At 45.0% G+C, this 19,817-nt stretch overlaps 1 protein-coding gene across 8 annotated transcripts in view; it reads right to left on the bottom strand.

The window, feature by feature from the left end:
• The window catches only part of EPS8 (EGFR pathway substrate 8, signaling adaptor), a 147,480-nt gene extending 128,027 nt beyond the window's left edge, over positions 1 to 19,453 (bottom strand). For 6 of the 8 annotated variants that reach the window (XM_075440537.1, XM_075440529.1, XM_075440577.1 and 3 more), the window contains exon 1: positions 18,188 to 18,321. The gene's annotated coding sequence lies outside the window, so the exon portion shown is untranslated. Of the gene's footprint in view, positions 1 to 18,187; positions 18,322 to 19,286 lie in introns of those variants that run through there. The other 2 variants (XM_075440546.1, XM_075440564.1) reach the window with 1 other exon arrangement.
• Between the last annotated feature and the right edge of the window lie 364 nt (positions 19,454 to 19,817).

Raw genomic sequence — 19,817 nt, 5'->3', positions numbered from 1 at the left:
GAAGAGGAACCGCCTGAGCCGCCCTGGACAAGGTCCAGCCTCCAGGGCAGTAACCCCAAAGCCAGCGACACCTCAGCAGGGCACAGGACACCAGCTGGCCGCCACCAGAGCTTACGCCTGCCGGGTTTTAAAGCACGGGGAAGAGAAAGCGGCTTTTAGGAGCAGGACCCCAGCGGTGCAGACCGTGCCCATCCAGCCCCTGACGGGCTGGGTGCCCACGCACCGTGCTCAGCTCCTGGGGTGTCCCCTTTCCACAGCCGCTGTGCTGATGGAGGAAGAGCTGTACCACCACAGCCCACCAGCTCGGGCCAGCACCTCCATTGCTACCTCCCCGCACCCGGAGAGCGCCACAGCAGCGTCTCCAGTCACTCACCCAACACAGAGTGAGAGGGAAGGAACAGACAAACGGGATGCAGCAAAGCAGGGCTGAGACAGAACGAGGAATTACTTTTCCTTAGTACCCCAGAGATGGTGTTTTACTGGGGTTCACAGACTTACAACCTTTCAAGAGTACTACTAGAAAGTTAAATGAAGTGTGCACACCTAACTCAAGCCCCATATGGGACATATAGTGCCCAGTTACCATAGCAACTTCCTCGCAAGTTCCAGGACAAATCAGATTTCTGATGCTCTACACTACTGCAATTGTGAGAACAAAATGGACAAGATAACTATTGATATATCATTATTTCAAGTGCCAGAAAAAACAAAGCAAAATAAAGAAAATTATTCCATTTAAGATCAGAAAAACACTTTTTTTTTTTCAGGAGGTCAAGAGAGAACCCTATGCACAATATATACTCAAAAGTGAGAACCCAGTGAGTTGTGAAGAAAATCATCAAGGAGAACAGGATGATCCCCGTGAGCTGGTAATACAACATACAGCACACCTCCATCAGATGAAAGCACGTCCTTTTGAAATGTTATTTAGCATAAGAGTTTTAAAAATGTGTAGCGCCTAGTGCAATGCCTCAAAGGCTGATCAGGTAAAATCCTTCTTTCAGATCAGGTCACTACTTCATACAGGAAACGTGACTTTACTTGGAAGACATCTCTCATTCAATAATTAGCTTTAGTGCTTTGACAAGGGAATATTTCGGTTTTAATCTGCACCAAAGTCTCACCACTGTGTTACAGAAATGAATTTTGTTATTGAAAGTAGCATCCTCTTCTAAATCAGTGAGCTGCAGACTACTCACTAGAATGAAAATTACTTTCCTTTATGAGCATTTCTGCAAATGTCCAGCTTGGTTACTTATACTGTGTCTTTTGGAAATTCGTCATACATTTTTTCAACGGATTCATCATTTCCTTTTATTCGTTATTCAAACCTGATGTGAAGGGATTCTCTTAATTGTTCAAAAGCATCCTCATTTTACTGATGGATGAAATTTTATACTATTCTTTTAAATACAATGCAATACTGAAGTGTAGCACCAGCAAAGAAGCTGGCAAAGTTTGCCTTCCTTTGGGATAAATGGGAAAAAATTGTATCAGCACAGAGAAAAAAAAGGTGATATTCCTGCAAACTATGACTCATTGAGTTTTCTGAGTTTGTTTTTAATTTATTTGTAAAGGAATCTTAATAGCCTTTTTTTCTTCAGGAAATTTAAGAGTTGCAAAACTTCCTTTTCCTCCCAATACTATTATCTGTCAAGAGAAGAAAACGCCTGCAAGCCGTTGCACTGGAGGTCGGCAGAACTGTAACCCTACCTTAAAAAGCCAAGTAGTTAAGCCAACAGTCACAACTCTTAGTTTGTTACAAAGAAATAAATGGGTTGTTGAGAGGTAGGCATGGCAGTGGCAAATCCATAGCTAACATCTAGTTTGTCCTAACCATTGCCATCACCTTGAGAGTCACCATTGCCCTCTCTTTCAGCCATCCGCTTCAGACAAGATAATTGTATTCCTGCTGCAGTCTGAAGTCTGTTTAGGGAAAAAGAAAAAAGTTAAACCAAGATTCACTTATAACTGTATCATTTCAGTTCTGTTTACCAATTGACTAGGTAAGCATTTCAGTGTGCATGTTGTCTGTAAGTTGCAGAAATGTTAACCGGTGACATCACTGCATGACAGCATCAGAATTAAGGCGCATCTACAACTTGGTGAGGGACAAAAGAAGAAAAAAAAAAGAGAAAGAAAAAAATTGAAAATCACACTCTGTCAGGTCAGTTTTACAGTTTCTGAAATGCCAGTTGTTCATTTTAGCACACCACTAGTCTCAACTGGTGAAGGTACTGTCAGTCAAAATGCTCCTACTACAAGCGAGCTCTGGGCTTGTATTTAGGCACGCAGGTGAGAGAAGAGCTAGGGCAAAATAATCTCTGTTCTGGGAATATACTCAGACAACAGAGTGGAAGAATAATGAAGAAATTAAAATATACGTGTTTGCACATTACCACGCTGTCAGAAGAGCAGTGGCAGAGCTATGCGAAGGGCTGGTTACAGCTCAAGTTGCCTGGGGACTCCTTTTGTCTCTTTCTGCGCTGTTGGCTCGCAGCCCTTTTAGATAAGAAAAGCAACCATGTGCCAGCGGTGCTCGGGTGTCTTAAGTGCTTCAGGTCCCGTAAAGATAGCTGGAGGGCTGCAGCCTTCAATCTCCAGGTCTGTATTTTTAAGAATCATTTTGCACACCTTCAGTGTAAGAATGGACTCACAAGAGCCATTACAGTGGCTCAACTTTCAGTCACAGCTTTGCATCTGCCCTCTTCAAAGTCTAATTTCTCAAATGCTCGTTGTCCCCTCCCCAAAATGAATATTCCCAACTTAGGTTCCTCTTGAGAGCAAAACTTAGTGTCTCCCATGGCATAATGCTCACCTAAAGCACCATCTCCTTCTATTAAACCTTTATCTTAAAACACAGTATTTTCCTGAATTGTTCAAAAACACCACAAGCTGCTTCTAGCAACCCATAGGCAAATCGCACAACACCTCTTCAAGCTGCAACGCAGCTTTTGCCTCTAATTGTCCAAGCTCTCTTGAATACCTTCACCTCTTCCTTTACTCTTGGGAGCAACATTTGAATTTGAATGCTAGTGCCTCATATTTCATCCCTGTTAGACGAACCAGCATATCCATTTCCACCATTAATAAGTTTAAATGAGTAGTGACAGTTTCCAGTCATGCAGAAACATAGGCAGACTCAGATGTCATTCTCAAAATGGTAACTGATTTGAGAGAGAGCACCACAGATAAATTGCCAAAATAGATATCTGTTTATAAATGACTCATTAAAATCCAGGGCAGATCAAAGGGTCTGATAGCAAAAGGATTATTAGGAAAAAACCCACTATATTTAACTTGTTAGCTAACATGTTAGAATCCCCAAGAAGACATAACAATTTTAGTTTCAAACAAAAGTACTTGGCTTTGCGAGAAAAGACAACTTATGATAAAATCATGGTACTGGAGCTGAGCCAGTTTATTGTTTTCACAAGACTCAGCAGACTGAACTCAAGATAACAGAAGAATCCCAGGGCTTTGAAAAAGAGGGATGAAAGCTACAAGCTCTGGTCTTCCAAGAGGCAGCACTGACATTCCCCACTCCAGATCTCTGTTTGCTACCACTGTCATAGCCCGACCTGATATCATGGCTGGGGATTTAATTTTCCAGGGTCGTTGGGACAGTCCTTTTAGTCAACAATACAGGTCTGCAGCCAGTGCAAAGGATCTGGAGATTAAAAATATATGGAAGCAAAGCCTGTTTCTTTTGCTCCATCCATACAGCGGATGCCATGAAAAACACAGGGTTCCTAAGCAAGCAAATGAGTGGTGTACTTCCCATTGAACTGTTAGCCTCCACAGGGTTAAGTCTAGATAGAGAAAGAATTGAGTGAAAACAGACTAAAGTACCTCATGGCTGGGGACCCTGGAGGCTCTCCTACCTCTCAACAGTCACATACTGGAGATTTACAGAGGTGAAATGATCCCCCATACATTACCACCAGCCCATTCTGCTCTTTCCCCAGTCAACAGCCCCTACTTTTCATCTTCACATCACTCACCACTGCCAGTACGCTTACCTCTACAGTGCCAATACTGAAATCATGACAGCTGATTTTTCAGCCTAGCAAGCAACTGGAAATTGTGATGATTTCAATGGAGAAGAGCTTATAAAGGCCTACATTAAAACTTGCTTAATTTTGTTTGAGGCAATACTGAAGAGTAAAACTGAGGATCAACTGCCTTATTTCACTCATTAGCTTCAGAAATTCCAAAGAGGCAAGCTCGCATGCAAGAGATCTCAACTATTTGTAAAATGAATGGCCCCAACCCCAAAATGTTAATCCTCACATTTACTTCACCAGGCTGCAGGAAGTGCCCAAAATACGTTATGTGTCATTAAGCACTCGCATCTATCTCTGAATTTCTACCTCTCATCTGAAATGTACAGCTGAACAGAGTAAAATCAGAACCAACCTATATGAAACAATGTACTGCAGCACTTTCAGCCTGTCTTCACTGTATAGTCTAAAGATGGTAGCATTTTAAGACCTCTTTGTAGTTCATACCCCAGTGACATACCAATGAGATGGAGTAATTCCTGAGGACTGCAGAATAACGTTAAGGAACATTAAAGAGAGACAAGGGAGACTATTAGGTAGTTTTAGATCCTCTCTCTCTTTTTCTTAAAAGAAAGCCCTTTCATCTCAGATAAACAGAGGGTTTTTCTTAGTTTATTTGCTTTTATGTCTGGAGTTAAATATTGCCCAGCAGAGTTTTCATGAAAACATAACGCTTGTTTAAAATAGTACACACTTCAAACAAAAGATTTGTCTCACACTAAGATGAATACACCAAAAAAAATAATGAGAATGCTGACAAATTCTTCAAAATTGTTTCCAAATGATCTAAGTTTCTATTAATAAAACAAGCACAAAAATTTGCTGAGGGTTTGCTTTGGGGTTTTGTTGTGGGTTGTTGTTTTTTTTAGTTTGAGATTTTGGGCTTCAGTCTCACAAGCATTTAAATTAAACAACAGGCAGACAGACAAGTTGTCCCATTGCTATTAGTGGAACAAATAAGTATTTGTAGATCAAGATTTTGATCGTGAATCAACCCTCTCCCTGCAGCTGAGGGCAACTCCTTCATGAACACTGCTACCAAGCTTTATCAGTGAAAGTTTCAGACAGGGCTGAAGAATACCTTCAAACTGGCCAAGGCAGATCTTCGGCAATTCTTGGTAAGTTTTGAAACAAAAGATTTTGTTCACTGCCTCCAGTGAAGGGAGAGAAGACTTCTTGCTAAGGTAGAAACATTTTACTACTACTGTACACCAGAGTCTACGCTCCATCCGATTCACAGTACATGAATTGATTTATTGTCTGGAACACATCAACCGCTGAAGACTTCTGTACATTACCAGATGTGGTTTTCCCAGGCAAGACACTAGATTGAGACAAAAACAAAATACACAGCTGTTGTAAAATTGGAAACAAACTGAAAAAATATCTGTACAGAATACTTACATATACTGTCTAAAAGGCATAAATGAGAAAAAGCAGAAGAGGGCAAAAACCTTGCCTTCTATTTTTTTCTGTCAGAGCAATGACTCGGTGCTTTTCTAGAAGGTCTAAGGGCAATATGTGTCCAGGGCGGAGAGTGCACATTGAGACCGAGAATGCTAATCACATACGGTTTCTCATCAGTGAGTGCAACACCACCATCTCATTGCCTAGGAAAAAAAAGTTTCTGTACAACAAAAATGACCCCACGCTCCAGATCTGCATCTTTTTTAAAGTCAGTTGATCCCTGAAGGGATCACAGGGTAAGAAGAGGGGAATATCTGGAAGTCTCCATTGTTTTATGTCATCATGGCAACAACGCTGCCTCAGAACACATCCTCTTTACTGGAAGCAAGAGTCCCATGTACGGGAGGCATGCAGGGAGCACATAAAGAGCAAGGTCATCTATAAACTTGCTCTGCACTTTTCTTTACATCCTGAAGAAGTCACTGCAGTAAAGCTCTGTGGAGGAAGTTATAAGACCAAGGAGGACTTGCATCATTTGTGACACAATCCAGTCTTGTGGATTCAATTTATTAAATTGCCTGAAATGACATGTGCAAATCTTGTTCAGTAGCAGCCATAAGCGAGACATGGCCACGGAGCGAAAGTGTTATTGCTGGCGTTACTGCGAGTCCCAGCACAGCATGCATCTGGACATCCCAGTCGCTGTACAACACTATCTCCATGGCCTAGGAGGTAGGAAGGCCCCAAGTTTCTCAAATCTCAAGGCAAAGCTTTACAAGAACCTCCCCAACACTTCCATGGATTTCTCCCACAGTGTAATACAGCCTTTAACTCCTAGAAATTGTTTTGCAACCGCGTGTGTCAGTCTGCCATGTCAGCCAAAAATACTTATGCAGAGAAGTATACAGTGGTTCAGAATGTAATCTGAGTTTATACAATTTATACAGTGAAGCATGAAGAGAAAGAAGTACAGGCTCCAGGATTATCTGCTTTTAGCCTAAGAGGTTTTGGGGAAAAGGTCTATACACAGAGGGGAAAGTCTGTACTGCATTTGCTATGTGCCAAAAATATGTATGCAAACACAAACAGCAGTATCTAGAGGGTAGCACCACACAATTCAAACACAAAACCACTAAAAATTCACTAACGAACTTAGTGGAAAATGCCAACGTTTGCCAGAGGCAGGCAGTTTAAATTGTTGTGTCTATCATAGACAGAGAAGGACAAGAAATCTCATTTTGTATCTTTCTAGCAGAAACTGAAGGGCAGAAACTCTCCTCCTTCACACACTTTGGAGGTCAAACTAGATGATGTAAAAACCCTTCGTGGCTTGAAACAAGTTTTATAGATTATCTGACTTAAAAATAGACACAATGTTTAAATAATAAAATTCTCTTGCATTTGAGTGCCTCCAACAATAAGCCTGCACTCACTGACCATACCAATATTTGTAATAAACCAAAGGGAAAATCTCAGGTAGATATTCTGAAATTGAAATCTTATCGCACTGACTCTATCCAGCTGAAAAGCAAACAATACCATCTTCAATATAGTCTGCTTTAGCTAGGTGCAGATATCCAGAAAAGTGTGCAGATGGAGAATGTGTTTATGGTGCAGACACCATACCCAGGTTCAGGTACTGGACCCAGTCTAGCCATGGCAGCAAGGACCTCTGTCCTCAGCCAAGAGGCATGGAGTCCACCGCTTCCCATGCAACTGTAGCCTGTTTCTGGTACTGGGAGAGTACAACTAAAATTGGCTTGGATTAGCCTGCGCTGCCCCAACATCTCTGCTGCAGGCACTCCTCTGAATAACTTCATTCAAAGCCTGTTACCATACAATAACTGCCAGAGGTCACACCATCACGGTTCAAATGAAGACCTGAATTCATTAAGGGAGCCAATACACGCATTGCCTTTTTGCTCCCTTTTCACGTGCAAGGCCAGAGGAGGAAGCACAGGAGAGGTGCGTTGTCATCCCGTCAATGGAGTTGCTTCTTGTCAGCTACACCACGCCGTAACTCGTCACAAGCACAAGCAAAACACAGCGACCCTCACCAACTTGTATGAACGGCCTGGATGTCCACTGGAAATCACTTCATTTCATGAGCCAGTGAACAACGCCAGCCCTGAACAACAGGAATCAGATTACTTTGCTCATACATTTTGACAACAGCAATTCTGTTCTATTTATTATGATAATTCATAAAGCATCATCAAACACAGTGTAGAATCTCTTACAAAAATAATTACAGTCTAGTAATGCAAGGTCTCATTGAAGCACACCATTAATTCCTTGACAGTGAGCGAACGAGCCAAACACTTTGTGCAAATGAAGGATTAGCAAGGTTTCAACACACACATTTCCTTGCACTTAAAACGTGCAAAGAGCAAACCTCATTAAAACAGCATTACATGTTATCCTTTAAAATTATGGCCCCTTAGGCAGATTTTCTGTACCTCAAAAGACAGCTATTATACTACTTTATGTTACCACCTAAGATAATAGAAAAAGAAATTCCTATCAAATCGCTGCACCGTTGTACGCAGGGAGCATAAAATTGTTGCTCTTTCCTATAGCCCTCTAGAAAACCCAGACTTTTATCCAAAATGAGATGCCACCAGTCTCACACAACAAAAAACCACTTTTAATACAACACTATAAATTGCCTTCCATTCTGCTACCAAAAATATTATGAGCAGCTAAAGCAACGTTTTCTGAACATACCATCCTGCATTTGGGACACCTCCGTATCGGCCTCAGGGTTACCTTGTCTGCCTCTGTGTGTTTAAACTGCTTCTATTTCTATGCAAAACGACTTTGAGGTTGTAGGCTTTATGGTTGCTTTTAACTGGTTTTCCCTAAAATTAAAAAATAAACAAAGGCGGTTGGCACCTTTTCTTCTTGATGTTAAATGATGTTCAAAGTAATCAGAAAATTTGCTTACACGTAATCATAAAGGACTGAATCAGCTCCCTGCTTTGCGTTATTTCTGTTTCAGAAGTCCCTGCAGTGCAGCTGCTATGAAATCATGCTGTCCATGATCCAGACTCGTGCGAGCTCTCTAACGCGTTGACCGATTCAGGTCTTCATAATTAGAACTGATGCAGAAGCTATTAGGAGACTTCCCCACCAATTTAAGTAAGCACTGTACTATATATTAAGATATGATTAGGGACAGATCACTTGTTACGGGCAGTTAGACAGACTGATTTAGTAAACTAGAACCCCCTTAAAATCACCAGAAATATCTAACAACAATATTCAAACCGAGATCTCGTAATAAGGAATTAAGAATGCTGAAAGAACTCACAGAAGGACCTGCATTCTTCCAAACTTCTCCATCTTATCTCAGATGTTTACAGTAAAAAGAACAGAGAAGTTTTCTTCAAAGCACAATTATTATCCACCCTCTCCAACATTCCACCAGCACAATATTCTTCTTATAATGCGACCGAGTAACTCCCTCAGATCCTCAGGAGACGTTAGCAAAATAATTGTTCCCCTCCAGTGTTCCTTTGTTATTACTTTATTTTTTTCTTACCCTTAAATACTTCAGACAGAAATGACTTGGAGATATTATCATCAATTTACCGAAACAGAATTCCCCTGCACTTATTTTCTTTTAGGTTAAAATTTTACAATTAAATTGTACATTAGAGCTAAATCTAACGATTTTCCACCTGGCTAAAACTGATTGGCCCACTAAGTTTAATTTCCTCCCTCTCATTTTGCTAACTAGAAGAGAAATGAATCTACCGTCAAGCCTGTTGGAATCAATCTTCTTTTCTCGTTCTCACAATTTATAAGTCAGAGGCTTAAAAAGTGCTCATATTCTCTTTTAACAAGCTGGTTATGCGAGATAAGCACAAGAACATTAATAAAAATAGCTCAGCATTAAGTCACGGATGTTTTACAAAAGTAGACCTAAAAAAAAACCCCTAAAGGCTAATGGTGATTTATAGCACACCTCTTTTCCTATATTAGCAATTATCAACCATCTCTAAAAGATCCCTTTTTTTACGTGCCAATGTCATGAATGCAACTGCTGCCAGCTCATTTCTAATCAGCTGAGACACCGCACAGCACAGACCGCTCCCCAGTTAGCCCTGCGACTTGTAAACGCTGGCACACTCCAGAAGGGGTTTTATTCATTCCCAGTTATGGAATTTTTTTTTTTTTTTTTTTAAATTTTATTTTATTTAAAGTCCTCCACAAAGATTTCACAGCTGGAAGCACAGCTTCTCTCACCTCAGCTCTCCCACACATTGTAGCTTGGTATGGTCTGCACCATCACTTTTACCATCACCCTCAATGTCTCCGGTGTTTACGAGCACTAACCCATAGCTAGAACAACAATAATACAACCACCAGCACTGAAACTTTTAGTACTGCAATTACAATGAAGCAGCTGGTGGTCATAATGCTACTGCTTAGCATTTATAAGCTGCTTTATATCTTCAAAAGGCTGTATAAACATTTGCTAATTAAGCCTCACGGAACTCCTGAGAGACAGACACATTTTCAGTTTTATAAATACGAAAACTGAGGCAAAGAGACAAAACAGCTGTCTCCAGAATCAGGATCTTTAGATGACTTTTAAAAAGGGAATGGACATCTGTTTGGACAAGAAGAACTTTTAGAGTTATACAAGTACAGCTTAAAATACTCAAAGAATCCGATGGGACATAAACTCTCGTGCTCTGCGCATCCGCCCCCTCCAAAAAACTCCACCAACACTTTCCCCGGGAAGATGTCATTCACCGCTACCGGCTGCTCTAAGCCACTCGCCGCTGCGGAGCACAGAACGCTGGACTACACGGGCCAGTCAGACCATCTCCTCTGCCAGTCCCACAGCCTGGAAGGCCAAGCCCCTCCGAGGGACTCAAACTGTCGCTCGGCTGCGCAAAACTGTGACTTGGATCGGCCACCACCAAGACCAGGCCCCGGCAGCAGCGCGCTTCCCCTCCAGGGCTGTATTCTGCTCTGCCGCTACTTCAGAAACGTACAAATATATCCTATTCTTGCATGTCAACATTTAGTTTTATTATAAAAACTGAGAAAAACTGTAAATTCTAAGTAGAAAAGAACAAACACCACCATGTACTGAAGGCACTTCTGAGAATATCTTACATTTATATTCAGTAAGACATTGACTGAACAGACTCTTGTGTGTATTAGACACCTCACTCACACAGGGAAAACAAATGCCTACACACACTCTAACACCTCCTATTTGGGTCTTGTGCTCTAGAACTACTTGAAGCGAGCTTAAAATTATCACCTAGACAAAATACACAGCGTTAAACCTTTAGAGAAGACATTACTTTTAAAACCCTATCCCACAAAGACTTGACTACCCGTGTAATTTCACGTAAGATACGTCCCACTGAGATCAATGGATCTGAAATACATTTCAGAAGACACTGGAATAAAGACTAATGACACAGAAGGAGAAAAAGAGTCGGTCTGTGAGCAAGAAAAAGCTGTACTGCAAGAAGTGGAAGGAAGTGCATTCTGTGAAGCTGGACATAGAGCACTATGTGCAACCAAAGAGTGAAGCAAAACGAAAAGGGCAGGGAAAACTTGGGGGACAAATACAGAAACAAAAAGAAAAAAACCCAGGAAACTAAAGTTATACCAAGACTCAAGCACAGGGTGGACCAGCATATGGAAGATGGTGGAGCAGCATGGCTTGGGCAAGAGGAGACAGAAGGAAACCATCAAGAGGTCACCCAGGGGCCAGGCTGAGCAGGGAGAGAAACTGAGACCAAAGCTGGAGGTAAGGCTCAAAACGCTGCAGTGGTTTAGCACAGGAGCAGCCAGGAGAAGGGAAACAGTGACCGCAACGGAGGAGTTGTGTTTGTTTCTCGGCAGTGGTAGGACATTCGTCACACAGGGGTGATTTACCTGACAGACACTAAGGGACAAAGTCCACATTCCTCACTCTGTCCTGCCCTCTGTATGTGAGATAGCACTAAGAGGCTAGTTACCAGTTAGCCCAGATTTATTAGCCATAATGAAGTCTGCAGCTAAAATAGGAACAGACTCCACCCTCCTACCTCCCAGCCCTCCGCCCTCACCCCTGGACAAACCTTTATCCCTAAATACAGGAAGAGAAGGAAACAGAAGAGACGAATCATTACACTAAGGTTGCGAGAGCATGGGAAGAATTGCAAAGCAATAAATAACGGTAGAAGTGGAGAAGAGAATAAGTAATTCCACTTCGGGGAAAGTGAGCCCAAGATGACATTGAAGTGAAAGAAGAAAAATCTGTATTTAAATACACAGCCTCCCACCCAATTCTGAATGTGAAACAAAGGTGTATATTCATATCTACAACTGAAGGCAGTATAAGGCACTCCCTGGCTTCTTAAGACATGTTGTGCAAAGCTGTAAATCACTCCAGAGCATATTTTTAAATGGCATGGAAGATCATCAGGCTGAATTTTATTACAACCTGAGATCACAAACTCCTCATGACGTAACTCAATTACGTGGCGTAGTCCTTGCCATATCATTGTCATACGTACTCGGCTACAGTGAAGAACTCAACACGCGAGATGAATGTCTCGCTCCTCGTACAAAGGCCTCACATTCACGTGCTCTGCGTAACAGAACTGCACATTCAAAATATATTTATGATGTAAACTGGGATACTCACAGGCACTGAACTCTTCACAAATCTCTGCATCAACCAGACACCCAGCTCCCTGAAACACCAAGTGTGGAATCCCTTATGGATTAGAAAAAGAAAGCTTTTGCAAGGCTAATTACTCAAAATAATATTTTACACTGGAAAAAAAGAGATCTTTGACTCAGGAAATAGGAAAGAGAACACCTCAGACACACTGTGGAAGTAAGCAAAAAGAGCAGTGGCATCTGAAGAGGGGAGAGTACATCAGAACGAAGAGCAGAGTCCTGAATCTTCATGAAAGCAGCTTTCAGAGGGCTGGAATTAACACTAAGCCCTCTCAACCACCCCAGAACGAAAGAAAGTTCTCATTAACCAAAGTTCACGTTTCAGGTGGAAGACAAATCACTAGGAGCATTAAGTGAACAAATCGCAGCAACATAATTCTACCTAGAGTTAAAGCACTCATAAAATTGGGCTAATCTTGCATCTCAGGAGGCATCTGCAAGTATTGAAGAACAAATGGACTTCTGCAGTCTCCTGTATTCCTCATGTTTTAAAATCAAGTTTTATGCAGTTGACGGGGTGGGGGGAGCTGTATGTTAAATATCATTTTCCTTTCCTAACGGCTCTGGACCTATACTAATGAACAGCAAAAAGATACTGCTAACACCTCACTTTCAGCTTCCCTTTGCACTTGAGCCAGTTTCTGGAAGGCAAGGGGGAGGAGAAGGGAGCACTGACAGGAGAAGCAGCAAGCCTAGTGCCTGCTTTTCTACTTGGTCGAATCTTTAAAAATGCTTTTACGTGCAGGAGCAGAAATCAAAGTAAAGCACACAAATCCCCATGAGTCATCCCTTTTTTTCCAGTTACAAACATTCCTGAGCTACAGACATTAAGGTTCGCAGTGATGCTCTTGCAGTAGGTGAAGTCTGAAGCATCCAGGGGCTACAGCAAATTCCAGCCCCCTGCCCCAAGAACCAGCTATGGCAGCATCACCATTCAGCCAGCTGAATAACAGCTCCTCTGTGCTCATTGAAGGCTTGAAAGCAGTCAGATGTTCCCTTAGCTGCTGTGGTAACCTATAAAATCCAGAAAATCCACAAGCAGTAACATTTTGGATTATTAAAAGATAAATCCTGTATCTCATGTAAAACCACTGTATTATTGAGAAGGAAAAAAAAAAAGAGACAAGTTATCTGTACGAAGCCTACTTGAAGTTACTGAACATTTATAACGCCTACTCTCACTCTACAGATACCATTCTTAAAATGTGAGGTTTTTCTAAACATTCTGTTGAAATACTCAAAGGTTTCACAGTATCACAGGACAACGGGTTCATCATTTCACAACCCAGACTTCTATAGGAGGTTTGGGGTTTTATTTCTCTGTAGTTTTAGAGTACATAGCAATTTCCATGGTTGTTCAAAATGCCAACTTGAGTGAAGCTTTGAGAACAAATGCAAGCAGAATGCCCTGTCACACCGTCAGTAACGAAGCTGCCTGTCACACGCCAGAAAACTGCACAACAGAAAACCCCACAGAAATGGATAATTTCAGGAGAGATGTACAAATTCCACGGAAAATATTAACCCTGCACCTTTGAAGCTACAGACATCTGCTGACGTTGTCCATCCAGCATGCATAAGGTTGCTGAAGTCTATTCAGAAAAAGACAAAGGTAATAAACGCAAAGCAAGCAATTTGAAATTTGCTGTTGCCACTCAATCCTGTGGAGATTCACAGCATGAGTAACTTTAATTACCTAGACAGCGGCATAGAGAGGAAAGGGAAGAAAAGACTGGAAGTGTTTAATTAGTAGTATTCAAGGCTCTGAGTTGGCTAATATTTAAATATTTTACCATAACTGACATTACAGAACAAAATCACAGGAATGTGTTAGTGATTGCAGGCTCATGGTCACAGGTCAGAATGAAAACAGGTCCTCAAAACCTAATGCTAACAACGTTTCCATTCGTAACTGACTTGTTTCTCATCCCCTCAGTGTCCATGACACACAATCAAAACAAAACACAAACAAACAAAAAAAACCCTCCCCCACAAGACAGATGTGAAGGTTGCTGCTTCCCACATCACCGTTGTCCTTCCAAGCAGGCTGTGACTGATCTCGCCGGGCAAACAGCGGAATCCTGCAGGATCTCTGAGTACTCAGCACCATAAAAGACACCTCGGCTTTTCATTTCAGTGAATGAAGAGCTCTGTTCTGTAAACGTTTGTGAGAATGCTTTGCTACACACACCCACCAAATAGTCTTACTGATTCAGATGAAACTTTAAATCACTTTGTACTTAAGTCCATGTATGGGCACAACAGGGAGAAACCCAGCATCACCCAGGACTGCAGGAACAGCCAAAATTCCTGGCAAAATGTAAAATTCAGATGACAGCGATCCTCTACCATGAGACCTAGGGTGGGAAACTGAAATTCCTAAGAATGAGGGTTAAATCAAGATCCGTACGAAACAAAGAGAAATTCAGTGTGTTGGGTGACTAAATCGATGGATGAATCAGAGTCTAGCTCTGGAGTTGAGATAAAACAGCAGCAGTCACAGCTCTCCCTGAAAGCAAGAATTCTAGTTTCTGGTAATGCAAAGCATTTAATATTGGAAAAAACAGACAACCAGCACTGAAAACAAGAAGTTAGCCTCTTAGTCCTCTTTTTTTTCCAATGTGAAAATTCAATACATATAACTGCACTGTTGGTTCAGTTACTGATGGTATTTTCAGTGACTTACAGTTTTAGCACATATTGTGTAAGTATGGCCCTACTATGAGCAAAAAGGGCATTTCAGGCATCATGCTGCTCTCTGTACCACAAAACAAATACTGAAGCTTCAAAATCAGTTAAAAGCCATCTAATCTCAAGCTGTTCATAAGCCTCCTTGGGAACTCAGCTCAGGACCAGAATGATGAAAACTCTGAATCGCTGTGGACAAAGAGGACACAGAACCAGATGCTGTAAAGCGAGAAAGCAAGAAGAAATCCTGGTTTCAAAGGAAATGTGAAAAACAGACCTATCCATATGCAGAAAACACACACACAAGCAAAGCACCTTGCCAATTCTCTTTGAATGGAGATAGTGGGATCAGGCCATGCACACTGTACTGTAAGCGACACAGCTATGAGGTGTTAAATGTCTTTTCTTTCTGGCCATCAGCCCCGCAGCAAAGTGAGGAGAGTCTGGAGGGGCCACAGACCAAAGGGCCCCATTTTTCTGTCTTGCACAGCTGAAAGTTGTATCTGGAAGAAAATCCAGTACCTTTGACCATTCATTCACCGTCCAAAAAAAGACAGAGTGATGCAGGAATTCTAATTAGCAGTACAAGAGCAACAAGTGCTAGACACCGAAATCAAAGTTAGCAAGCACTTTATTAGTGCAGTCTTCGTTGAGCGGACTTCAAGTCTTCTGTTATCTCACCACAGTAGCTGAAGATAAAAGTATATTTATATATATATTTAATCTGTTTTGACCCTCAGAGCACCAATTATTTGACTTCAGATGTTTAGAATTTAATAAGCTGTCACCCACAGGGGAAAAAATGCAGCAGTTAATGTGACTGATTTGCCATTTACAGCGAGACTATGGACAGAAAGAAAATGAATTATCTTTCACAAATTTAGTCATCGTCAAGTGCAAAACTCCTGTATTTTCTTCTGTCTGTGCATTTTACAACAGAAATAAGTATCTTTAGATCAATCTTGCCCTCTCTATTATTGCAGTATACAACCTAACCACCACTTGGTGTTGCTGGCGGGGTGTTACCTCCCTCCAGTTAAATCCAATGGGATGCTTTGGCTGCTTTCAAAATTGCACGCAATCAGAAACGTTCATTCTGAGCTATGAGAAGGCATAACTCAATATTCTGGCCATTATCAGCATGTGACAATACAAGCCAGTCGGACAACTGAAGTCCAAAGCCACCTTTATTTCCACAGCCTCCCCCAGTAAAAGCAAGCGGCAGCCCCAGGCAGCTTCCACGGAGCCCTGAGCAAGGTATCTCATCGCCTGATGACACCCACGTGCTAATAACGCTACACTCACTGTGAACTGTGAACCAAGATGAGTTGTGCCGCGTCTCCCTTACACCTCGGAAACTCTGTAAGCTCTCTGCAGTCCCCACTGCTCTCTGGGAGGAAATGACCAGCCCATGTGAAGCCTGGCCGAGGAGAGGACCGCTTCCCGGAGGGCAGGGCTTGCAGCGTTTTCATGCCTACTCCATGGAAAGGAGACCAGTCACACAACGCTGATTCAGTATTTCCAGTTGCTAACAACAAAAATGGTCATTTTTATGTTCTCCCACATAAGCGACTTTTGCAGCTGACATACAGACATTGCACAATGACAAATGAGAAGGAAGATGGTCAATAGGAAGGGAGGAGGACTGCATTTTTGATGATGAAGGAGAGGCGCGATTAGACCAAGGTCTATGCTGCAAAGACGCAACGGATCCGTAATTCGGTTACTACTTCAGCACCCACAACACAGAGCAGGAATAGTTTTACCTTCAGTACTCCACTTGAAGCCAGCAAAGCAGACTTCACCAAAGGCCACACCACCGCATGCCTGTACCTCTGGGGGGTACCAGACCCACGAGCCGAGGCGAAGCACAGTTTTGGAGTGGGAGGGTTGGTCCCCAAACCACATCCTTCAGAAAGGCTCATTCCACCCTGCTCCCATCGCCTGCTACCGACAGAATCACACAGAATCACAGAATCACAGAATGGTAGCGGTTGGAAGGGACCTCTGTGTGTCATCTAGTCCAACCCCCCTGCCAAAGCAGGGTCACCTACAGCAGGCTGCACAGGACCTTGTCCAGGTGGGTCTTCAATATCTCCAGAGAGGGAGACCCCACAACCTCCCTGGGCAGCCTGTGCCAGTGCTCCGTCACCCTCAGAGGGAAGAAGTTCTTCCTCATGTTCAGACTGAACTTCCTGTGCTTCAGTTTGTGCCTGTTGCCCCTTGTCCTGTTGCTGGGCACCACTGAAAAGAGTCTGGCCCCATCCTCCTGACACCCACCCTGCAGATATTTATAAACATTTATTAGGTCCCCTCGCAGCCTTCTCTTCTTCAGGCTGAACAAGCCCAGCTCCCTCAACCTTTCCTCATAGGAGAGATGCTCCAGTCCCCTCACCATCCTCGTAGCCCTCCGCTGGACTCTCTCCAGTAGCTCCTCATCTTTCTTGAAGTGGGGAGCCCAGAACTGGACACAGTACTCCAGATGGGGCCTCACTAGGGCAGAGGGGAAGGAGAACCTCCCTCGACCTACCCCCCTGGCTTGCAACCAGGATGGAGTGGAAGCTGCCATGTCTGGCTTTCCACGGACACGACGCAGACCCACCGAGGTGACGGGGCAGGCAGGAGCACCTCAGACCACGCCGCAAAGCGCCGCAAACGGGTTTTCCACCGCGTGGCCCAGCTCATCCTCCACGCAGCGGGTGCCATGGCGGCGAGGGGGGCAGAGAGGGGAGGAACGCCCGGGAAAGTTGGCGGACAGAGGGAAAGGCAGGGCTGAGCGGCGGAGGACGAGGGAGGCGGCAGGGCAGGGGCACCAGAGACACACGGGCATGCAACAGGGCGATCCCACCCGGCAGCCGCCCTCGGAACGCCAGCCCGGGAACAAACCCACGGCGGCAGGGGCAGGGAGCCGAGCCACCCGGCAGCAGCCGAGGCGGGAGGAGCAGGAGGGGGCACAGGCACCGACCTCCCCCCTCCCCGCCGCCCCCGGGGCCGCGCCGCTGCCGTGGGAGCCCGGCGGGAGCGGTACGAGCAGGTGCGGCGGCGGCTCGCCTCCCCGCAGCCGGGGAGAAGGGTACCCGCACGCTGTACACACGCACACACACGGAGGGCTACGGCGGCGGGGAACGGCCGCGGCAGCCGGAGCCGGGCACAGCCCGGGGGGCCCGGGAGGGAGCTCCCCGCGGGACCGAGGGGGGGGAGTGGGGGTAATGCCCCGCTGCTCGCCGTGTTACGAAGCCAGGCGGTCGCCCGGGCGGCTTCTAGGGACGCAGAACAAAATGGGGGGGCTCGGCGGCGGGGGAAATCCCGCCCCGCCAGCCCCTTACCTTTCCCGGGCGTCCTCCTCCTGCTCCCGCAGGGCTCGGCTCAGGACGGCCGGGGCTCCCCGCCGCCGGGCTCCGGGCAGGGGCGGCCGCGGGGTTCTCTGCTCCGCGCCGCCAACAAAGTGCGGGAGCGGCGCGGGGGGGGGCGGCGGGAGCGGCGCGAGCTGCGCCCGAGCGGAGCGGGGGGGAGCGCCCCCTGCTGGCCCGCCGCCCCGCCCCGCACCGTGAGGGCCTTCTGCGGGGCCGGGGGAGCGGAGCCGCCTCCTCTGCTCTGCTCTGCTCTGCTCTGCTCTGCTCTCCCTCTCCTCTCCCTCTCCTCTCCTCTCCTCTCCTCTCCTCTCCTCTCCTCTCCTCTGCTCTCCTCTCCCTCTCCTGCCGCTCCCCGCCGCTCTTTGCAGGGCTCTCACCCAACGCGGAGTGCCAAGGGCAGCTCCCGCAGGTGGGCTGAAACACGGGAGCTGGTCAAAGCCATCGTTAGCGTTCACCAAAAACTAACACACACACACACACAAAAAAAAAAAAAAAAAAAAAAAAAAAAAGAACAAAAAAAAAGCCACTCGCACAACCTGCCAAGGGTCCAAAGGCAAAACCCTTCCCCAAAGAAGTAGGTGTATCTGAACCGCCTCTGGAACGAGCCAGCTACGAGAACAAAAGTCTCCCATCCTCACTGGAAATCCCGGATGAAATCTCCCAGCTGTTGATGTTGTTTCCATCTGGCACCGCGTTCCTCCTGACCCCGACGGCTCACGCGCGGCGTTCGCTCTGCGCAGGGGGATAGTCCCGCACCGCACAGACACCGTCGGCACGCTCACAGGCAGCCAAAGTCCTGACACTACGCTGCTGCCACGCTCACGATCTCTGCAGTGAGCCCCTTCCACCCCTAAAATCGGGCAGTTCCCTGAGAATCTCAGTTTTCACTGACTTCCCTGTCAAGCGAGTTTTTGTCTTTTGCGACTCCAGAGAGCAGCTAGAAAACAGCAATCTTTCAACAGCATCAGAGAGATGAGAAGCACCCCCCTTCAGGTAGAACACAGGAGAGACAATCTGATTTTTGAGGTTCTGTTCTTGATTCTTGATTGCCAATCCCGAAAGACTTACAAACCTGCTTAGTTCTGTTCTCCAGTCTCCTTCCAGGCTTCACCAAGACTCCTCGTGAAGATCACGACCAGGTCTAGAGCGAGCCCATAGCCATCTCCAGCACTGAGCCACGGCTGTCCGAACACAGCAACAGGTCCTTTACAGGTTCTGTGATTCCAGGCCCCCTTCAAGAAACCCGCAGAGGAAAAGTATAAACTAACGAGAGAGCAGCTGCTTGCTGAAATTTCCACTCAGTTCCAAGAAGTGAAACTTGGCAGGTCCTTGCTTTTTATAACACTCCGTGACTCATTTGGAGAGGCAAGGCGAAGTCAGAGCCACCACTGCCAGAGTCGTGCCCCTGACGGCTTCGCCAGGAAGGACACCGGTTTTCCCACATGCTTTTTAAAAAAAGGAGAAAGGAAGATATTGCTCAGCGGTTCGGTTGCTGAGCCTCTTCTCAAGTGGTGCTAGCCCATCCTTCACCTGGTGTTCCCAGCAGATCTTCCCAGGGATGAGGTCTGAGCCCTGCAAAGCGTGTTATTTTGCCAGGCTGCCG

Source organism: Opisthocomus hoazin, chromosome 1 (assembly GCF_030867145.1).
Source record: "Opisthocomus hoazin isolate bOpiHoa1 chromosome 1, bOpiHoa1.hap1, whole genome shotgun sequence".
In the NCBI taxonomy this organism is placed as follows: Eukaryota; Metazoa; Chordata; class Aves; order Opisthocomiformes; family Opisthocomidae; genus Opisthocomus; species Opisthocomus hoazin.
The sequence above is the reverse complement of the archived record's forward strand: the minus strand, read 5'-3'. Positions and strand labels throughout refer to the sequence as shown.